The sequence below is a fragment of the Asparagus officinalis genome, chromosome 5 (assembly GCF_001876935.1).
Source record: "Asparagus officinalis chromosome 5, Aspof.V1, whole genome shotgun sequence".
Taxonomy (NCBI): Eukaryota; Viridiplantae; Streptophyta; class Magnoliopsida; order Asparagales; family Asparagaceae; genus Asparagus; species Asparagus officinalis.
Genome location: NC_033798.1, coordinates 111660777 through 111678417, shown reverse-complemented (window position 1 = coordinate 111678417; position 17641 = coordinate 111660777). Strand labels below are relative to the sequence as shown.

General features: G+C 39.7%; 1 pseudogene; it reads right to left on the bottom strand.

Annotated features, from left to right (window-relative positions):
- Positions 2257-17624, bottom strand: LOC109842383 (annotated as a pseudogene).

The window sequence follows — 17641 nt, the reverse complement described above, 5'->3', positions numbered from 1 at the left end:
TCACCTCATTTCACCTCCCCTCACCCCTATTAACTTGCTATATTTACTTCTCAAACAAGGTTAAAAGTTACCCTCTCTTCCCCTCACCCCCATTACCCTCAATCCAAACAGGGTCTTAGGTTTTTATAGATGAAATATTTTCATAATTTAAGAAATATTTTGTTTTTTGTTTTTTTTTCAAATTAAACGGTGGAAACACACTTTCTCTTTTATTTTACTTTCCTTTCTCTCCCTTTCTAACAAACCAAACAGAGCTTAATGGGACCGAGAGATTGGAAAGTCCGTTCTAAAGAATCCATTTCTTCGAACACATGCTTTCACTTTTAAGCCTCTCTTTTTTAGTTATTATTTCTCTTCCGGTCTCCAAGTAAAGATTCAGGTATTGTTCAAGATCCTTATTATCTATCTTTATTGTTGAAATGTAAAGAAAGTTTATTTTTTAAATTTTTTTACTAATTTAAGGAAATTTTTGGAGAAAGTGAAGACTGGATTGAAGAGAAGGAGATGGCCAAAACTGGAGAGTGAAGTGAAGATTTAAGGATGTTGTTCACGCTGCAGCTCTCTCATCTGGATACACTGAGGTTCGATTGCAGGTTTTTAGTGTGTTTATAGGTTTAAAATTTTCAAGATGTTTTTTTATAAATTTTGAATTTTTAGGGGTGTTTTTACAATTTCAAAACTTATAAGATGTTTTCTCCGAAGTCAAAAAAATTTCAGTTTCTAGCTAGCATATAATTTTTTAATTTCTCACTGAATTAAAATAAGCAAATTTTATAATTTTCAAGACGCTTTAATAAATTTTTTTAATTTGTAGGGGTGTTTTTGTAATTTAAATAACTTGGAGAATATTTTTTACAAAGTCCAAAAACTTTTAGGTGTTGGCTAGCATGTCTTTTTTAGATTTTTCTACAAACTGAAATAAGTAAAGAATTTGATTTATATGAAACGTATCTGTTTTATCCAATAACATGTTAAGTCTCATTATGAATAGAATAAACCATTTAGTTATCAATTCAAAGAAGATATAATAATTAGAATATATTAGGATAACATTGTAATATTTAAAAAAAACTAAGGGTAATAATGATCATAGAAAGATTTTTTTCCTCGTACTTTTAAAAGGAAGTATGATATGATATAATAGATTTTCTTTACTCCCCTTTTGAACAGGTTGAACTAACAAGCCTTCTATATGCTGCTCAAGAGACGGAATCGAAGATGGTGGAGATGTCAGCATTTAATCATCTCATGTCCACTCACGTCCTACAACAGGCTTAGCAAATTGAGCATTTATATGAGCAGGTTGGTAAATTTTTTAAATTTCTCGTTAATTAATATGAATTTATTTGGTTAAAGGTGTTACCCTTTTCACAGACTGTGATTTATTTTTCCATATAAAACAAGCACTCTGCAGTAGACAATTAATTCCTCAATTACACTATATGTGTAGTATTTTCGGCTGCAAATGAATGAACACAAAAGAACAGTGCATCCGCAAGTGTATCAATCCTGTTACCACCATTCTATTAATCAATACTTTGTTACTGATTTGAGAAGAAGCTCCTGCCTCTGCATATTATTTCATTATTTTACTCTCCATTATTATCAGCCTTTGTTTTCTCTTGTTGTGTCTAATATTACCAGGCCATTGAAGCTGCAAAGAGTGTGGGGAAAAGGAGTTGGCACAGGCAATTAAGCGAAATAGTAACAGCAGAACTTTTCTATTTCTTTTCTTATTTATCCTTACTTTTTCCATTCTCTTTCTTGACTGGTATAGTTGATCAAATGGTTCTTTAATATATATGAACTAATTTCTATATCCTTTTTTTTCCTATTGAGAAATCTACCTTACAGTTTTTTCATCTATATCATAGGTTTGTACTTGTGTATCTGCATTCTTTGTAAACGGCTACAATGAGTTCCATATTAAACTCTCTTTCGAGATCCTTCAAAGGACATAATTCATATTCAACAATCATGGACTAGTCACGAGTTCAGATATTAAAAAAGCCATATTGATCAATTCAAATAATTGCAACCCAACTATATATTGGAGTCCGTAGAGTTATGATCATAAGATCAAAGGGCACAAATCACGAATCTATTAAGTTTAAAACCATAACAATTTATCAATATCCACAAACAGACAAATTATGTACCAAAAATGTTTATTTAAACTGGATTGTCTCGAGAACAGAAAATAATAAACAAAACTGATCATTAGAATACAAATTATAAACAATACAAAGTACAATTTCAGAGACAAATGCAACCTGGCAAAGGGTTTGCATAAAAGTAGTCTTCTTCCTTTGGTACTTCCCCACGTTGCTAGGTAGGGCTGTCCATTTTACCCGCTGGCCCGGGTCCGGGCCCGGGCCCGGCCCGGCCCGGTACAGTGCGCCGCCGGGTCAACGCCCGGGCCGGGCAGCCCGGGACCGGAGCCCGGCCCGGGTGGCAACGGTCACCAGTGGTGACCGTTGCCGGAATTAGGCCGGGCCGGGCCGGGCCGGCCCGGTAACAACGGTCAGATTGGCCCTTTGACCGTTTTGCCCTCAAAAACGGTCAAAAAACGGCTATTTTGTGAGGTTATTTTGGTCATTTACCTAGGGGGCTGGTTCTATAAATAGAGGGGGGTTTTCATTTGTTTTCTTCACACCAAAAACTCATCTCTTCTCTCTTATACTCTTATACTCTCTCTTATACTCTTATACTCTATTATTTATACTTTCTAATCCAATCCCCAAATGGCTTCCGGATCTGATTATGAAGAGCAAAACATATCTCCCGATCCTAAATTGAATCCTCCTACTATGAGTCCTCCTACCGAAGTTAATCCCGAATCCGGTGGCGACGAATCTGCACCAAGAGCTCCTAAACGGCCAAGATCCGATGTGTGGAATTTTTACGAGAAGATCGACGTCACCAAGGATGAACACGGTAGGATCCTCACCCAGAAGGCTAAGTGTGCTTTGTGCGGCAAGATTTTTCAAGCTCATCATAAGAGCGGCACCAACCACCTCAAACGCCATTTAGATAAACACAACAAAGGCCAGACTCCTCAAGGTGATATCCGACAATCTATGATTTCTCAATCCTCCTCTTCTGGTAGTCTCGGTAGTTGGAACTATGACGCTGCCAGAGCCAGGAAATGCGTAATCAGGTTTATCATTCTTAAAAACCTTCCTTTTAAATTAGTAGAAGATGATGAATTTGAAGATATGTTTAGAGATGGTTTTTATCCTGCATTTAAAAAATTTTCTCGTCAAACCTATCAACGTGATATTTTAAAATATTATTAGGAGGAACAATATTATCAGCAAGAACAAGAAAAAATAATTTCTTATTTTAAAAATTTAAACTGTAAATTTTCTTTAACTTCTGATATTTGGACATCTAGAGCACAAACTGGATATTTATGTATCACAGCACACTGGATTGATAAAAATTGGCAAATGTTTAAAAGAGTTGTTTCTTTTATTGCAATAGAAGAGTCACATACTGGTGCTAATGTTGCAAATTTAATAATTGAAGAACTTATGAAATTAGAAATTTCACAAAGAATATTTTCTCTTTCACTAGATAATGCAAGTAATAACAATGTAGCTGTTGATTTTATCAGATCATCTTTATCATTGCCATGTCATGGTGATCTTTTTCATATTAGGTGCATCTGTCATATTTTAAATTTAATTGTTCAAAGTGCATTTACTGAAATTAAACCCATGATAGAAAAGGTTAGAACAGTTGCTTACATGCATAGTGCTTCTGAACAAAGACTTAAAAGATGGAAACAATTTTGTAAAAGAAAAAATGTAAAGCCTAGACTAATTCCAAAAGATGTTGACCATAGGTGGAATTCCACATATGCAATGTTAAGTGTAGCAATAGAATATAAAGACATTATAACTGATTTTATAAACTATTATGCTTCTAGTTCTAGTTCTGGTAGCACTTATGGAATAACTGAAGATGAATGGACAGTTATATGTAATTTAAATGAAATGTTACAAGTTTTTTATGATGCTACCATGTTATTATCTGGCTGTTATTATCCAACCATTACTTTAGCTGCTTTACAAATTTTAAATATTCAAAATTTTTTTGATAAATATCGTTTGGATGCTACTTTTGGACCTATGGTTTTTGAAATGGAGAGCAAATTTAATAAGTATTTTAGGCCTATTCCTCATATTTTTGGTTTGGGGGTTCTTATTGATCCATGCTTGAAGGATATTGGCCTTCGAAGTTTGTTACAGTCATTGTATGGTGGACAGGTTATAGACTTAGATGATGGAACCACCCTGAATGCTACTACTCATCATTTACTTATTAGAAATTATTTTCAAACTTTATATGATGAGTATGCAGCTAGACATGGTGTAGCTGCACAACAGTCTGCAGCTTCGGTTTCTTCGAGCTCATCCCGAGCCCGAGGTAAAAGTGTAAGTTTTGATAGGTATGCAATGGTAGCCGAGCTAACTGGTGGATCTGGACTTGGATCGTCATCATCGGAGGTTTCTGAAATAGATGAATATTTTTCTGCTTCTTTAGTTAGATGTCAAGGAAATGCTTTAGATATTTTGCAATGGTGGAAAGTATATGGATCAGTTTCATATCCTATACTTTCCACCATGGTTCGTGACTTACTAACAGTGCAGGTTTCGACGGTAGCTTCGGAATCCGCCTTCAGCACAGCAGGTCGTTTGATCGACGATCACAGGACATGCTTGGATCCATATACTGTACAAGCGGTGATGTGCCTACAAGATTGGTGGAGGTACGAGAAGCGAACGCAAGGCATCGATCGGATGGCTGGAATTGAAGATAAATTTGAAGAATTGGGACTAGCAGATAGATATAAAGAATAGATTGTAGTTTTTATATCTTAGCTTACAATTTGTAAAGAATTATTTTGGAAATAATTGCAAATGATAGTGATATAGGTGAGTAGGTGCCAACCTAGTTGGGATTTACTTATCTATTGTGATGCGATTAATTCCAAAATAAATTTGTACTTGTAATTTGTAACTGATTTATCAATTATTAATAAAGAATATGTTTTTATCATTTCTTATTTGTAATTTATGTCATTTTAAGTAATTAATAAAATTATTGTTTTTGTTATTTTTCTTGTCTTTTTTTTATAATTTATAAGTTAAATAACATTAAAAAATTTTGGAAAAAAATAAAAAAAAATAAAAAAAATAAAAAAAAAGAAAAATCACCCGGGCCAGCCCGGAACCCGGCCCGGTGTACCCGGGTCCGGGTCCGGGTCCCGGTTTTGCCCGGCCCGGGCCCGGATTTCAGGGCCGGGCCGGGCCGGGCCGGCCCGGATGGACAGGCCTACACGTTGCCTCATCAAAGGACCCCCAATCCTAGTTTCATGTTCCTCCTCCACCTTCTCTTGAAACTCAATCTCATTCATCCCCCCATTATCAAACCGGTCAATAAGCTCCACATATTTTCTCCTGACATAAAAAATAATTTGTTAGTAACCTATAAATAGATTAAAAGAGACGCAATTAAGCATACGGAAATGCGAAAAAAGCTTTTCAATATCATTTGGAAGTAAATGTTATCTTTGTGTTTTGTGTATGAATAGTTTACTAGGTTGTAACCTGTAATCATTGCAGTTATGGGTCTGAATTGGCTTGAGAGATAAATTTACGGCAATGGAAAATACCTATCAGGAGAAATTGTCTTCTGAAAACCTTCAAACCTCCTGTGCCCCTCCAGGGCTTTAGCCATGTTACCATTATGAGTGTAAACAAAAACATCGCTTTTGAGTGCCACAATATAATCCAAAGCAGCCAGTTGATTATTTAACATCCTCAAAGCTCCCATTTCTGCAAGTGTAGTTAAACTATGATGTGTAAAGGCGTGGGTACTCTTCTTTGATAATTTCCAAGCTGTTTGTTCCATAGATTTCTCCCGCTACAATGTAAATCACTGTGGATCTTGGATATCCCATGGCCTTCAGAAATTTTACAGTCTCTCTTGGAGTCATTGGGCATCTCCCTTCTCTTCTTTTTTCGTCCCCATTGATATTTTTCTCTTTCCAACGATCAACACTTAAGTCTGTGGAGTCTTTGATATCCTTCTCATATCTGCGCGTTTAGAAATTTGTATAAGAAAAGGACTAAGAACTAAAGTGTGAAAGAAAATGAAATACGGGAAATTGTTGAAAATGATGTTCAATGACTCATATAAAACCTCTAAATGCACTTATCTGTATCAGTCCATAGAGCCCATGAGGCTAATGTAGATGATATAGAAAGCACATAAGGGCAAAATGGTTGAAAAATGTCACATGTCATTGTAATTTTGCGAAATTCTCCTAAGGTCACTGATACTCACAGAGATGAGAATGTATGGAGACGGAGGGGTCAAATAAACTCAAATTTATGCGAAACTTAATCATGACTAAATTTGAACAAAGTAACCCTTCTCCTGTAAATAGATCTTATATACATACCTTAAATGAAGAGCAAGATAACGATTCCCTATAGCTCTGAGCCTCGAAATTACTGTATTTCCTAGCTCTTGGATTTTATCTGTGAAGATAAGCGCTTTGTAGCATGCTCGACAACGAAGTTTCTGAATAGGACGTGGGACATCATTATTTGCAAGTCGAGTGTCTGCGAATGCGAACTCTATCACCTTTTTCTACTTCAAATTTTGAAAGTTCTTTTTGGTAATAAGAAGCCTGCCCAAGGAAAAGAAAAGGGTAACAATTTTTAATTCGAAATTGCTATTAAAATTCATGTATCAGATACATATAAGACGCATAATGAGTCTTTACCTTAGACCAAGATCTTGGTTTCATAACGTGGGCTTGCATTCCTTCATACTTAGGTGGTAGACGCTTCACTATCCGAACATCGGCTTCCAAAGTTTTAATATGCTTTAAATCGAATATATCTCCAAATTCACTGTAAAATAATTTTTTCAAAATTTGTGTCAGAGATTTCGAACAATTTTCGCTGGCCTGAACAAAAGCAATAGCAATATTGCATACCTAGGATCTTTCCAATATGAAGTATGATCAAAATAAGGAACAACTAACGTTGCATTCATCAGTTTTGCTACTGCTACCATCTCACATATCTTCATTTAAGCAATAAAAACTTTAGTTGTAAAGTAGTGTTTTATCATAAAAAACTACGTTCGTGTAATTCTGTGATCGGTAAATACCCCCATCTTCATCTGATTCAAACCACCGTTGGCATGAACTACAAGATAGCCATTTGTTGCCTTTACAGGATTTCCTGCGAATAAAGAAGAGGCTGAGTTAGGAAAAAAGATGATCTTTCAGGCATTTTACCTAACAAACGGAGAAGAAGAAAAATGAGCATAGTTGACGTACTTTCTCTATTTTTTAGTTCCTCTAACCAATAGACAAAAACTCCTAAGTTATGGTGAGGATCAATGATTATAGTTTTATATTAATTCTAACATGCCCCAGCAGGTCGAGCGTCCTTTTTTATGGGTCGAAACATGAACTCACGTAGCGGTGCCAATTTTTAGAAAGTCCGTATTTAATTCGTGGTCGGTGGGATTTGAACCTAGGTTGCTCTGATACCATCTTAAATTTAGTTTCTCAAACCATTACACCAAAACTCCAAAGTTATGGTGATGATCAAGAATTATAGTTTTATATTAATTCTAACATTGGTGAAAACTCTCACTATTTGGTTGTGTAGAAATGGCAGGATTCAGGCAGACAGATTGGCGGTCGACCGCGGCGGTCGACCCCGTTCGTGCACGAGACTTACTGGGCGTCAGGATTGGTGGCGGTCGACCGTGGCGGTCGACCGCAGAAGTTTCTGTTCTGTGGGCGGTCGACTGCCGCGGTCGACTGCAGAAGTCTCTGGACCATTGGGGTTGTTCTGGATTGAGGGCGGTCGACCGCCGAAACGGTTTAGGCTGGGTCTGTTTTCCAGACCCGTTTCGTTTGAGTTTTCTATAAATACCCAAACTCGATTCTGGGGTTTGTAAGGCAAGTGTTTTAAGCTGTTGAAAGGAGTTTTCTTTGGGCTTCTATTCTAGGAGCAATTGGTGAGATCAAGAGTTGATTTGTTGATGGTTTATGAGAGATTTGTAACCCTAGTTGTATCCCATTGATTTCTAATAGTGAAAACTCCCCCCCTCCTTGCCCCGTGGACGTAGGCATCTCGCCGAACCACGTAAAATCTGGTGTTGATTGTGTTTGTGCTATTGTTTGGTGTGGTTGTTTATCTCTCTCGGCTAGTTCTTTGGATCTCGGCATAGGGGTTTCTCCCCATCAATTGGTATCAGAGCTCCGGGCAACGCTTGGGCTTTTTGGAGGTGTAGATCAGTTGGGAAGTTCATCTAGAGCTTCGATTGGTGATAAAGATTGGATCTTTGTGGTAAAGTTTCTATCTTTTTCAAGTTGGATCTATTTCCTATTTGTTCCGCAATAGTTTGGGTGCTTTGAGATATATGGCCGAAAAAGATAAAAATGGGGAGGGTTCTTCTAGTGTGAAGGCCGTCCAAAGTTTGAATATACATTCTATGAAAATAGATGTGGAAAAATTCAACGGCACAAATAATTTTGAACTTTGGCGATGTGAAGTCATGGATGCGCTAAATGCGCAAAATCTGAAAGATACGTTGGAGTTGGACGGGAAACCGGACAACATAGATGAAAAGATTTAGAATAAAATGAATAGAACGGCGTGTGGTGTGATTAGGTTTTGCCTTACCCAAGATCTAAAATATGATGTGATGAATGAAACTTCAGCAAAGAAGATTTGGGAGGTCCTAGAGGGCAAATATTTGACAAAGAGCGTCAAAAATCGTTTGCATTTGAAGAGGAGGCTTTATCGCTTCCAATTGAAGAAGGGGACATCCATTAGTGATCACATGAACCACTACACGAAGCTACTTGCAGATTTAGCGAATGTGGATGTTATAGTTGAAGATGAAGACAAGGCATTGTTGTTATTGAGTTCCTTGCCCGATGAGGAATATGAGACCTTCGTCCTCACTCTAATTAATGGGAAGGTATCTCTTTCGTATAGTGAGGTCACCGTAGCCCTTGTGAACTATCAACTTCGAAAGAAGGACAAGGAGACTTCCATTGAGCCGGTTACGGGGGCATTGGTTGCAAGAGCTAGAAGTCCAAACCGTGGTAAGAGGTCGCAGTTTAGAGGGGGGCATCCTGCAGTTGGCAGGAATAAGTGTGCCTTTTGTAGAGAAGATGAACATTGGAAAGTCGAATGCCCAAAATTACAAGCCGTGAAGAATAAGGGGAAAGCTGTTCAAGCTTCAGAGGTGAATGTTGCTGTAAAGACCATGAATTTTCAATACTAGTTAAAATAATTTTTTGGTATTTTAAAATATTAAATTATTATTTTTAAAAAGAGTTTTGTATTTTTTTTTATTTTCTAGGATTTCCTATGATTTAAAAATGTGATTTTATACTTATTTAAATGATATTAATATTTATAAATTAATTTTGTACGGTAAAAATTTCTGGAATTAATCTGTTGTGTTATCGGTATTATTACATTTCATTTTGAATAATACGTTGCATTATTTTTACTTATATTTTCATATAATACGTTGTATTATTAATTACGTATTATTTGTATAATTTGCTGTATTATTTCTACTGTTACATATTATCTGTCGTATTAGTATAATGAGTATGTTTTACTGTGTATATAATTATCCCATAATTATTGGATTTTAAATATAAGTAATTATATTTTTATTAATTATTCTTGTTTAATTGTATAATTTCTTGCATTATTTCTACTGTTGTGTATTATCGATTGTAATACTACAACTTGTACGTTTTAATGCGTAGATAATTTTCACATAGTTATTTATTTTATTTTGTAATTATTGTTATTTTTAATTAATTTTTAAAGAAACCCTAATTTTCCTCTCTTCTATATATATATATTATATAATCCCTCTCTCCCTCCTCTCTGTTCTTGCCCACCGCAAAATACTGAATACCGCCGCACACCACGTCCGTACCCCCTCTCCCCCTGTTCGCCGCCACGAGCGTCCACCGCCGCTTGCCTGCTTTGCCCGCAGCCGCCTCGGCCACCCTCCGTCGCCGCCTAAACGCACCCACGTCGAGGCAACAACACGCCTCCTCCCCTTTGACCCACGTCGCTTCCTCTCTCGTCGCTGACGAGCACCAGCTCAACCCCTCACCATCTCCGCCTTCGTCCCTTGCAACTTCCAGAGCCCTACCCCCGCCTGTACCCTCTCCATCTCGCCCAGATCCGCCCGCTGCTCCGCCTCGTCACCTCCTCCCCGCTCGCCTCCGCCTCCAAACCACCTTAGCTACCACAGCACCACCTTTGACGCCGACAGGCCGGCTGATGCCGACTCCCTGTCGGCCTCCTCTCCTCTGACCCGATAGTCACCCCTGAACCGCAAATCCCGAGCACCCCGCTCCAGCCACGACCTATACACGGCCTGCTCAACCCCATCAGCCCTCCGACCAGCCGCACAGCGAGCCAACCGCCGCTGCCCCTTGCCGGCCGAGCCGTGCCCCTTGCAGTCGCCGCCGTCCTTTCCTCATCTCTCGTCGTCGAACTCCCTTAGATCCGATGACATCCGACAGCCCCTCGTCGCCAACAAGTGCCGTCGAGATTCCGCAGCCCTCTTGTAGCGCCCTAGCCGACGCCGCGCTCCGCGCGCAGGATCCGATCCGCGCTGTCGACGGTCGATTCATTCGACGTACCCGAGGCAAGATCCTTATTCCATGTTCTTTTTTCATTATAATGTTATAATTGTCGCAAAGTAATTATGTGCAGATTGCTCGTTGCTCACCTTGTCACTTATATTATAATTTTATGCCTGTTATGAATTATCTGCCATACTAAGCTGTGGTATAATTATTTGTGTATGATGTTATGAAAGTAATTTAAAAGAAAATTATTTTGTGTAAAAATGGTTATTTTCAAGATGTTTTAGGACTTATTATGATGAGAGAATGAACTAATGGGAAAATGAGTTAGTTTCGCAATAATTATTAAAATAGATAATTTAAAATTAATTATTTTGGAAAAGGGGTCATTTTGAGTTGTTAAAATATTTTCGGCAAAAGTTATTATCTTTTTATAATTATGATGATTTAAAAGAATTTATTTAAAACAAAAAGAATTATTTATTTTGGATAAACAAGATATTGATGAAACCAGACTGTATGCATGTTTTACTGATTCAGGATTACATTTTCATGTTTACGATTATTGCACTATATTTGACATGTCTACTTTTATTGTTCTGGTTGTTGTGAGAACCCTTAGTAGTTCATGACTTAGTGGTCTCGTGCGTCATGAACAGACTTAGTGACATGTGTGGGTGTGTTGACTGAGTTAGGTGGTGAACCCGAGTTTCAATGAGGATTATGATTGATTTAGAAAAACGAGAAGAGTTGGGATGGGGAAGTTAACGTTCATGTGCTTGGATGTGACTGTTGATGTATCTTCCAGCTCGCGCCAGTGAATTCGTGTAGTCACTGGGGTTGGTTGTTGGGTTAAAGTGAATTCGTGTAGTCACTTTAGTCCGTGACTTGTTTCGTCACCTGAGCTTTGCCTGAGTTCGGACCAGGCCGAGATCGGATTGCGTGTAGTCCTCTGACCGATTCGTGTAGCGGTATTGGATGCGCGTAGAGGATTTGTGAATAGTTAGTTATCCGGTAATATGAATGTTGACTTTATGTGAGATGTGGACCAGTGAGTTTTAGGATGGCTAGTTACATGACCTCGTTGCTTGGCTAGGTATGGATTACTGTGAGACGTAGGACAGTTGTGTTTCTCCCGATGCAGCACTTATTGAAGCTGAGCAGTGGCTTTACCAGACTGGCAGTCATTTTATGTATTTGCCGAAGATTCCTCGGCACCGTTCCTTGACTGAGCTCAGACGCCAGGCTTTGAAACGGGAGATGTCGTGGCGTTTAACAGAGAAGCATGAGAGCGTCCACTGCGGCTATATTACTCATCAGGCAGTTCCTGGTTCGAGCAGGGATCACATTGTATTATTTCGCTCGACGTACTACGTCTCATGTTGTAGATTTTTAAGTATTAATTCCATCTAGTGTATGCCTCTGTTACTTGGATGATTGTTCTGATCGCTAGTTGCATGATCGACTTGTTATTTGATTGATTTTGTTAGATTTCCAGTTGCACGTTCTTTTTTCATTTCTGTTATCGTATCGTTTTCCGCTTGGGTTTTCGTTCGTTCTTTTCTTTTGTGGGGTCTTGCCGTGTGCCATGCGCCCTGACGTATACCTGTTTTCTCTGGTGTACGTCAGACTTAGAGGAAGAACATGTCCAGCTGGGAGATCGCCAGGAGCCAAAGGATTCTCAGCAGGAGTGCCTTGCAGACGGAGCAGAAGAAGAGTCGAAGCCTATTCTTTTCATTTATTAGTTAATGGTTCCAGTTAACTTTTGTAGTTCTTTTCATTCCTGTCTGATCAATGTATTTCATATTTCTTCAGATCATTTGTTCGGATTTGTATAAGGGCATGTTTGACCCATATTTTTATGTCTCGAATGTTATCCCATTTGTGATATGATATTTCTTTATTCTGAGTTATCTATTATATTCTTGCTAATTGTGATCGGGGACCTGTGACTTCGCATTGTATTATTTCCAGACGCTTAGCGTATTAGGTTGAGGAGAAATGTTTTTTTATTTATTCTCCTTGATCTAATACGTCGTGGGTTTGTTCACGTTCCGATTCCCGGGTATTTTGGGAAGCGGGGCGTGACAGTTGCCAAGGCTAGTGGTGACATTTCAGATTCAGATTCTTCGGGCTATTCATGCCCAGCTCTTCCGTCAGTTGGTGTTGCCGACTCCACCGAGTGGATGTTAGATTCGGGTGCTACTTACCACATATGCCCTAGGAGGGATTGGTTCTCCAGCTTTCAGGAGTTAGAAAGAGGGGATGCTGTACTTATGAGTAATGATCACAGATGCCATACTGTTCATATTCGGACTGTTCGTATTCAGACGAGTGATGGGATGATTCAGGAGTTGGTTGATGTGAGGTTTGTTCCTCAACTAAGGAAGAACATCATTTCACTTGGGGTATTGGAGGCATTAGGCTATAGGGTGACCTTGGCGGATTCTCGCTTGAAGGTCACATCGGGGTCCATGATTGTGATGAAGGGCGTCAGGAGGAGTAACTTGTATTATCTGTTTGGGAGCACGGTGGTGGATAGAGCGCTGACGACTTCTTTGGATAGACTGTGGCATTGGTTGGTGCTGGGGTATATTATTGGTTATGCCGTGCATAGATTGTTGAGGAGTGCTATGACCTGCAGATTGAAGTCCTGTGAGCACATTTGGATGAGCGAGGAGACCAAGATGGAGTTCAGCACTTCTATCCATCGATCGAGTGGTCTTATTGGAGGTGTTCAGTCAGGCATTAGGGGGCCTTCCATGGAGGCATCAGTGGGAGGTAATCGCTATTTTGTTTCCTATGTTGAGGATTGTACTAGGCATATATGGGTTGCAACCAAGTCCCATTGGTCTGAAGCCCTAGTAGTCCGCAACAGTTGGAGGAGGTGTATTGGCAGAAAGGTTACCCGTCATACTAGTTCTAGTAGGGGTTCTTTCTTGCATTGGTGCCGAGCTCATGGTAGTTGAAGACACTTCAGAGGAGAGGAGACAGTGGGGCGACGTGATGAGATGGCGGATTTAGTGGGCCGTTCTTTTCTGGAGGAGGATCGGCGTAGGTTGTTGAGCAGTAGATTTGGTATTCGGGCTTCGACACGATTGAGCTATCTTATGAGGTTGCCGACTGCTGCGTGTAGAGTTGTTAGATCTGGTGGAGCTGTTTTAGATTTTGGTCGGCGTCGGATATTTGGCTACCCAGTACTTGGTCACATCGTTGATGTGAGATTGGATCCGATTGCACATTTAGGATTCAGGAGTTCATTCGGCTATCAGTTGGGAGCTTCTGAGTTTGGTCTGAGCAGGTTTGTCACTTTGGACTCTTGGCAGGTAGAGAGTATTGAACAGATCAGAGGGATACCGCAGCGGGTGGAGGTTGATGCTACTCCACATCGGGTGGAGCTTATTCCACATACTCCAGGTCATTTTGTATTAGTTGGGATTCCGGCTGAGGTGACACAGTTTGGGGATCAGATTGTTCAGGATGCAAATGACGAGTTGGTAGATCCGTGTGCAGCTGGTGGATATAGCTTGGATATGGTCATTGGTTCACCTCAGGTGGAGGCGTTTGGATCGTTTCAGTATGGGGCCGTTGGTAATGCTATCAGCCGCGCATTGGATATTGGTATTGGTGAAGAGTTGAAGACTCTTCTTTTGCATTGAGGGCCTTTGGAGGCCATTGGGTGAACTACGTGAAGGCTTGATTCCTTGGAGAGGATACGTAGGCAGTCAGTTATGATGCAGCCGATTTGGTGAGTAGACATAGTTGTTTTGGGGTGAGTGTTCGCACTCCCGTTTGGGTCTCGACATGTTATGGATGGGGTCCGTTGTCATGAGTCCGTTACCATGGCGTACTGGGCGGTCGACCGCATAAGTTTCTGTTCTGTGGGCGGTCGACTACCGCGGTCGACCGCAGAAGTCTCTGGACCATTGGAGCTATTCTGGATTGAGGGCGGTCGACCGCCGCGGTCGACCGCCGAAGCAGTTTGGGCTGGGTCTTGTAGTCCTGATATAAGTGATAAACAATGTAGTAAGAGTTTGTTATAATCATTATTATGAAATCTATATAAATAAATATAAACTAATCTTAGAAGCGAAATTAGAGGGTGGGGGAAATTTGTAGGAAAACTAACTACCATGGGCAAAGACCAACCTAACGCGCTTAAAGAAGGCTGGAGCCCAAATTATTCCTTCTTAAGGTTTAGGGCCTTATATGGACCCAATTAATATAGGTCCAATTTTACTTGCGTAGCAAATATTTAATTAATTAGATATTAATGTAATTCGTAAGGATTACTAAAATATAGCGCCTTTCAATTCAGTTAATCTTTTATAACGTCTCCTTACATGCTGAGAGACAATGTGAGGGGGTACAAAAGAGTTTTTTAATCGGAATGTGATGCATATTATTCATGAAATTTTGCCAGTGCAAGTTACTAGGGTTATTTTATAAAATTTATCACTAATAATAATCTACCTGCGAATATCTCTCAAAATTTTCTTCAGGCATTGGGAGAGCATATTAAATATATCTCGATAAATAACAGAGACGGCACAAAAGAGCCAATCCTAATTAGTCTGCACAGCTAGGATTAGTGTAAAAACCAGATCCCAACAACAAACGTCTTAATTAAACAACAGTCATCAATACATGACTACTACCATAGAAAAATTTACAAACTACAAATATATACGACTTGTACTTCATATACGCGTGTATAACAACATGGATACCGGAAAAAAAAATTGACGAGTAATAGGCACCAAGAACACTATTAAGGAATCAAACTCACAAGTCTATCATATTTAGAAAAAATTCTCCTTACATTGCAGTCAAAAAAATTAATACCGAGTTAACCGATTATTTAGAAAAAATGAATATTGTAAAGAGTTCCTCCAAGTTGCATGGAATCACTTACCAGTATCTTTTAAAAATCACGGAGATAATATTTGGCACCGCTCTTATAAGGATTTTACCGATTAGCTAGCAAAAGAAGAACTTGAATATTTTCTATGAATAACAAGAGGAAAAACTAAGAAATAATAATAAGGTTTCAATGGGCATTACCACATAATTAGTCACGTCCGCATCTACCCTGAGTTCTGAGATCATATGCTGCTCTTGAAGTAGAAGCAGCAGCGAGGATAGTACTAAAAGCATAATTAACGTAGCAATCTGCGCATGCAACATGAAATTTTTATTCCTCTTATTACTTATGATGATGGTGTTGGAGATTCGAAACAATCAATCGAACTCTTGCCCTTCCGGACCTTGTGTTGAAAGTAGGAAAGTAGGAAATTCATCACAAATTAGATCAAAACTTGTAAAAGAATAAAGGAGATGAACACACCAGATTTAACGAGGTTCGGCAAACGTGCCTACGTCCTCGGGAGTCACACCACACAATTCTCTTATTAATTGAAGAAAAAATACAAGCTCTCAAACTAGGGTTTTATCTCTCTGAGATTCTCTCTCTTTTCTACAGTCAAAAAGTTCTCTTTTTGTGTTATGTCAAGCCCTAAAAACGTTTAGGTATATATAGATTCCTGGAAGAAACAGAATCCAAAACAGATAAGGAAACTGGCTGACTGCGTCGCGGTCGACCGTGACGGTCAACCGCACAGGTATCGCGGTCGACCGTGACGGTCGACCATATCAAACGACAGAGCCCAAAAATCCTACAGGGTATCCACGGTCGACCACGGCGGTCGACCGAACAAAAACCCGAGACCAAAATCCATTACAGAGATTTGTGCGGTCGACCGCCTTCAGCTCCAGGCTCTAACCAGCTCTGTGCACGTTCGCGGTTGACCGTCGCGGTCGACCGTGCAGGTCTCCTTCTGTTTTCTCGATTTTTTTCTTCGTCTTCTTGATTCCAGCTTCGGCTTCGACTTTGGGTCTACACTTTAGACTAACAATCTCCCACTTGGAGACCAAAGTGCCATCAGCGAGCTCACCCGAACTCTCCCCTTCTTCGCATGTATCTTCTCCTCCCCGAAAAAACATTTCTTCAATCAACAATATCTCAAGGATCTCGCCGATCCTCGTAGTGTGGCTCTGCCTTCGTCTTCTACTCATGAAGGCCAACTGAAGTTGCACACAACTCCAGTTTCTCAATGGTGACTGCCTTCGTCAACATGTCCGCTAGATTTTGACTCCCTAAAATCTTCATCAAATGTAACTTTTCGTCTTCAACTAGCGAGCATATAAAATGGTATTTTACGTTGATATGCTTTGTTCTGGCATGATATACTGGATTCTTGGCAAGATGTATAGCGCTCTGGCTATCACAATAAAGAACTCTTCTCCCTTGCTTCAGATCCAACTCTTCCAAACACCTGTTCAACCAGATCATCTCCTTGCTTACTTTAGTCACTGCGACATACTCAGTCTCGGTTGTAGACAAAGTCACAATCTTCTGCAGACATGAGACCCAGCTTACTGTTGTCGATGCTAAGGTGTAAACATACCACGTGGTGCTTCGCCTCGTATAATGATCACCGGCGAAGTCCGCATCCACGTATCCCTGCAGCACCAACTCCTTCCTCCTGAAACATAGTGGCTTGCTCGTTGTTCCCCTCAAGTACCGCATTATCCACTTCATGGCCTCCCAGTGCTGCTTCACTGGATTGCTTGCAAACCTGCTCACAACTCTCACTGTATGGGCGATGTTCGGCCTCGTACAAACCATCGCGTACATGAGACTTCCAATGGCCGAAGAATATGATACCCTGCTCATATGCTTTTTATCTGCATCTTTCTTAGGCGATTGCTCCTTAGATAACTTGAACTGACTTCTAAGGGGCGTGCTAACAACTTTAGCATCCTGCATATTAAACCTCTGAAGTACCTTTTCAATGTAATCAGCTTGGCTCAATCTCAACGTCCCTTCAGCTTCATCTCTACTGATTTGCATTCCTAGAATCTGCTTTGCTGCACCCAGATCCTTCATTACAAATTCCTTTGCTA